Source organism: Elephantulus edwardii, unplaced genomic scaffold, assembly GCF_000299155.1.
Source record: "Elephantulus edwardii isolate Elephantulus edwardi_28Jun2011 unplaced genomic scaffold, EleEdw1.0 scaffold00093, whole genome shotgun sequence".
Lineage (NCBI taxonomy): Eukaryota > Metazoa > Chordata > Mammalia > Macroscelidea > Macroscelididae > Elephantulus > Elephantulus edwardii.
Window position 1 is genome coordinate 7,571,182 of NW_006399843.1, and position 6,000 is coordinate 7,577,181.

At 41.8% G+C, this 6,000-nt stretch overlaps 1 protein-coding gene across 7 annotated transcripts in view; it reads right to left on the bottom strand.

Moving 5' to 3' along the window:
• Positions 1–6,000, bottom strand: part of CADM1 (cell adhesion molecule 1) — a 433,197-nt gene that overhangs the window by 95,512 nt on the left and 331,685 nt on the right. The window lies entirely within an intron of this gene.

Sequence of the window (6,000 nt, forward strand, 5' to 3'; positions counted from 1 at the left end):
AGAGTGTGACTGAGAGAAAAGGGACTCAAGCCTCACTCTTACTCTGGTGTAAGGGGAGTCTGTTTAGGGTTGTGCCTTACATCCAAAAAATAGGTGAATGCTGTAGCAAGGCTCTCCTTTGCCTGGATTCTGCATCTTCCATCACCATCTGACCTTGCGACTTGAGCTAGCTGCCTGTCATGGGATCTGCCAATTCTGGAATCAGCTAGCTTCTGAACCCCTGAGCTAATAACTTGCCATCTGACCTGGTGATTGTGGATGCATCAGCTCCTGTAACCACATGAGTCAGGAAAAGGTTCAAGCCTGAAACTTGACTCATGGATTAGGGATCTGCCAGCTTCTGCTGCCATGCGAGCCATTTTTTGAGATAAATCCCTCTGTGTATTTATATGTACATGTGTGATCCAACAGAGTATGGAAATTATCGAACTTTATCACAAATATCACACACAAGCAACATCCTGCTGAAGATTACCCAAAAATGACTGAAACAAGTACTCTGGCAGAGAACTACCAGAAATACAAGCTGGGTTTAGAAGAGACATTGTTGCCAATGTCGGATGGATCTTTGCAGAAAGCAAAGAGTCCCAGAGAAATGCTTATATATTGTTGTTGCTGTCATATGCCATTGAGTCGCCTGCGACTTACAGTGGTCCTATGTACAACAGCTCTCACCCCTGCTCTACGCTGTGCCAACCTAACTGACCCTGACACACCTACTCCCATTACCACACTTATTGAGTCAATCCATCTCATCTAGGGTCTTCCTCTCTTATGCTGTCCCTCCACCCTTCTAAGCATGATGTCCCCCTCCAAGGACTGGCCCCACTTTGCAACATGCCCAAACTATATCAGGCAAAGCTTCAAAAATCTTTGCCTTCAACAAGCAGCCTGGTTTTACCCTCTCCAGGGCAGATCTGTTTGTTCTCCTGGCAGTCCATGGTATATTCAACACCATTCCCCAGCATCATAGGTCAAAGGCATCAATTCTTCTTCTATCATCCCTATCATTGTTCAGCATTCTGACACACGGCTAGTAATTGTGAATATACATACACACATATGGAGCTGTGGTCGCCTCGTCTGTGGGCAGTTGCTCTGCTAACCAACAGGCTTGGCCTCTACTGGTAATCTGAATTCACGAGCAGCTCCTCAGGAGAAAGATGGACAATCTCCTCTCCTGCAATTACAGCCTTGAAAACCCAATGGAGGAGCTCCGAGATGACAATGAATATAGAGATGAGAATATAAATATATACACTCTCTCCACATATATGCCTAACTTTTGATTTGATTCACTGGTTTTGCTTCTCTAGAGAACTGAGACTAAGACATTAATTATTATGAAGACAGCAGAGGTATAGGTCACACTTCTGTTGCACAAGGATGCCCTGAATTGGAGCCGACAGGATAGCGACTACCTGCAATATATCTGCTGCTTCTCTTTCATCAGCATTATCACCATCTCGGCTGCCTTTGTCTATATTACTAATACCTTCCTCTGATCTTCCATAATCCTCCGGCACTCCCTCCCCCACCCAATTTCAGAGGTTTAGTTGTTATTCTTTTCATGTTCACTAAAAAGTATGGAGTAAATGAAAACATCTTCAGAGAGTTATGTTAAATTACAAAATAAAACCACCATATTAAGTATGAAAAACATGAAGCAAATGGCAGATGTAAGGAGAGCATTGGGCATTTTAAATTGGGTTCTATTTCTAGCATTTTAAATCTATTTCTAAAACCAAGACTTCTTATTCTGGTTCCTCTACCATTAAGCATACCAGATGCTGAAGGCAGTTGCTTGACATGACTCATGGTGACCCTATGTGTATCACAGTAGACCCCTGTGTGCCAGAGGGTTTCCAATGGTTCCTTTCTTTTGAAAGTAGATCACTCATTCTTTATTTCTAGGTGCCTCTTGGTTAACTTGAATTGGCAACCTTCTGGACAGTGGGGAGTGCACTAACCATTTGCATGGCTCAGGAATCCACATTTAATTTTGTGGCCTTGGTTAATTCGATGTTCAGGGATTTATCTCCGTGTTCCAAGGATTTACAGGGATGCGAGTATGAGGCTGATGATGCAACACACCATCCTCACTGGAAAACTCTAAACTCCCACCCCTCACACGTTCATATCCTGAGGGAACAGAACAGTCTATAAAAGAGAGTTTTCCACAGAATTTAATCTCTCTCTCAGTGCCAAGGTAAAAAGAAATAAAACAAAACAAGAATAATCTCTGTAAGACTTGTTGACCTCCCTGTGTTCTCATGCAGCGAGAGCCTCAAGAGCTCCTGATATATGTAGGACTGTCTGCCCCTCGTTAAACAATCACAACCTCTAGGTGTGTATGTGTCCTCTACTGCTTCCCTGCAATGCTGGCTGTCACTTGCACAGATAATTCCTTTCTTTATTACCAAGTGCAAGGGCTTTGAGGGAGCTCCAACGTGGAGCCCTTTCCTGCTTACTAATGAGTCCTTGGGTATTTCTCAGGTATTTGGGGTCTCCAGAAACCGACTGTCATGAAATGGTGTGTACTGCAACTGGAGGGGGGTTATCCCCTCCCCCCCAGTCTTTTGACATAGAAAGAAATAAGGTTCACAATGGTTTAATTAATCATAATATTTAGTTTAGTTTGACAGGTGTGCCTTGACACTAACAGATAATCTTCTCTTGACTGTAGGGAGCAAAGCAAACAACTGGTGACTGACACTACTGTGCTAACATTTATTTCTTACTTGATTGTTGATGATCAAATTAATTTATCATTAATCATTTATAAGGGGGGAAAAAAAGAATTGACCATGGTGTAATTTCTACTTGTCCTGCAGTATTCAGTTCCAGGTCATCAGCTTCCCCTGAGAAGCTGTGATCAGTTCCCACGTTTTTTACTTCTGGGTTCTAACACACTGTGCTTGCTTGTCTCAACGCTCACTGCACTGTCCTGTTTACCTGTTTATCGGGCTGTTTGCTCTGTTGACTTATGATCCAGGCTCAAATGCTATTTCAGCTAGTTATTGGCTGGACATTCAGAAGTCACTGACATTCTCTGGGCTTCAGGGTTCTTATTTGTAGACTAGATACTGAAATACCTCCTTCACTAGATTATGCTGAGAACTGACTGGAACAGCCCAGATCTGACTGCATGATGAGTGACATATAGGTTAGAGGCAGGCAATAAATGTTAAATATCATTTTTATTCTTATTTGAATTGTTCTCAGTTCTTCAAGAAGAGTCATTCTACCTTATTCATCTTTGTGTTGCCCTAGCATAAGGTAGTGGCAGCTTACTGGGAGAGCGTTCAATAAATGTTTGTGGAACAAAGTTACTAAATGAAGAGCTGTTTTAGGACATTTATAGACTCTATACATTCTCACTTTTGAGGCATACTTCCATTTAACATCAAAATATATTAAGCTGTACCCATAACCCACAGTAAAAATAATTTTTAAAGTAAAATTTTTTAAATTATTTTTTAGAATTTCTTTTGACAGGTTTTTGAGTTGCAATAATATATTTTTATTTTGAAGACAATTTCCTTTTCCATGTTGCAAATGTTTTTCTGAGGCTCTTGAGGGAGAGGGAAATAGCCTTTAGAATTGTGGTTATAGTGCCAATAGAAAAAAAAAGTCGGGCTCCAAGACATATCTAACATTGCAAGGGGACAGAAAAATACACAATGAGAACACAATGCAATGAGAATAAGTCATAAGGTGATGAATGTGTATGGGGCATGGAGGAGGAAAGGCAAACTGAGGACAGGTTGATGAGCAAGAATTTTTGAGAGGGATGTAACAGAGGAGAAATATGGAAGGAGGACCGCAGCACACTTACAAAAGGTGCTCTGAAGCGCGACAGGACATGAGCTCTCTGGGAAGGTCATTAGGTCCAGATATTGAAGGACATTGTATGCCAGGCTAGGGAATTTGCACTTTATCTTGTAATTAATAGGGAGCCATTAAGCGATTTTAATCCAAGGAGTGATATGATCACACCTGTGTTTTAAAAGATAACTCCTATGTTGAGAGCAGAGAAGACTGGAGGTAGGCTGAGGCTGGAGCCTGGAAGATCAGTTAAGAGACTTGCGCATGAAGTACTCATGAGCTGATAAGAGCCAGGGAAAGGAATATGGAGACAGAAAGCAGAGTAGGTTGTGAGGAAGAGAAGAGTGAGGAGGGGTGGAGGACAGTTTTGAGGTTAGGAATATATCAGTTTTTAACTCAGCAAAGGCTTCCTTTCAAAAACACATACATTCATATTGATTGTTCATTACTGAGACAGCTGATCCTCTAGCGGGTTTTTAGAGGCTTTAAACTGCACAACAGGAGACTGTCCGGCTTTCTCCCTTGAAGCAGCTGTTGGATTTGAACCACCTGCCTTGAGTTGGCAGTGCAATTCCTTGCCCATTGGGCCAGGAGAGCTCCTTTCTTTAACAAGAAATTTGGGTAATTCATATGCACAGTAAGATTTGAGCAGCTCAGCCCTAGAATCCAATAGCATCCTGATGGCACTCACCTAAACAAGAGTAATGACTTGATAGAGGAAGATCTTTTTAAAATTCCTAGGTAGCTTTCATGGAACTTGTAGATCTCAGTGTGTCACTGAAAAACAGACCATGAGACCCCACTGTCATGTGAGGCCAGTTCCCAAGAAAAATGGGGGTGGGGGCAGGGAATGAATCTAAGCCTTTGAATTGTGGTGTTCGAGAAGAGTACTCAAAATCCCATAGACTGTCAAAAGAACACACAAGGTCAGCCTTGGAGGAAGTGCACAAGGGTGCTTCTTAGAGGCAAGGAGGCAAAACGTCTTACAAACTTCGGGCAGGTTATCAGGAGGGGCCAGTCCTAAGAAAAAAGCATGCTGGGAAAGGTGAAGGGTCAGAGAAAGAGAAGATGATCCTCAACATGGACCCACACAGTAATGACGACAAAGGGGTGGAGCATGTGGGAGATCAAAGATCAGACCTACTGTTCATCGGGTAGCTGTGAGTCATAGTCAACTCGATGGCACCAAACAACAACATCAGTACAATAAAGTCACCTTCATACTTAGTAACAGTGCAATCCAAAGAGTATAGACTGTCATGTGTGGTGGTGGTGTTATGTCCCATCGAGTGCCCCAGTCACTGTATCAATCTAACTCACCTGGAGTCAATCAATCCAGTTCATGTGGGTCTTCTTCTCCCGTTGCTGCCCCTCCACCCTTTTGAGCATGACGTCCTTCTCCAAGTATCAATCCCTTCTGGCCATGTGCCCAAAGTATGTGAGACGGAGCCTCAAAATCTCAGCCTCACATGTGAGTATTGTGATAAAACAAATATATATATATATATATATAATCAAACTTTCAACATCTATTTTAAAACACAGATGAGATGACTGGGGGAAGGAAGATTAAGTAAATGAAGTGAAATAACTGTAACAGAAACAAGGACAGTGTTGGCATAATGTGAGGAACAGAACTGATGTCACCCACCTTTACATCTAGAAATTGGAAGGGGAAAAGGATTTCCTATGTATATTTTCATCAGAAATAAAATGATAACAACCAAAGCTTATAGGAACTAGAACCTAGAATCCTTCCTCAAGCCCACAGAACACTAATATACAAATAAAAAAAAAATCCTCTTCAAAGCAGCTAGTAAACAGATCAAAGTAAACCGATTATTCTGCATGTAGCTGTAAAAACAACTACTTTCAGCCAGCACGCTCACACACTTGGTGGGGTCTGTCCATTCCCAAGCTGTTTCCTACTTCATTTTTTGCTTATTTGGCTTTATTGTCGCTGTATGTTTCTGCTTATGAGCGTTGAGCCAGTGAAGACAAAAACAGCAAGTAGGGCAAGAAAGCAAGTGGTCCAAAATGAAAATGGAAAGGACTCAACTAAGGTTTGTTACAAAAGTGATAAAGCGAAAACTGCATGGTAGCGATGGAGAAGAAATAAAAACTACACTATCCAACACTGCAGGCCTTTTCACTCTGTGTCTGCTAGATAAA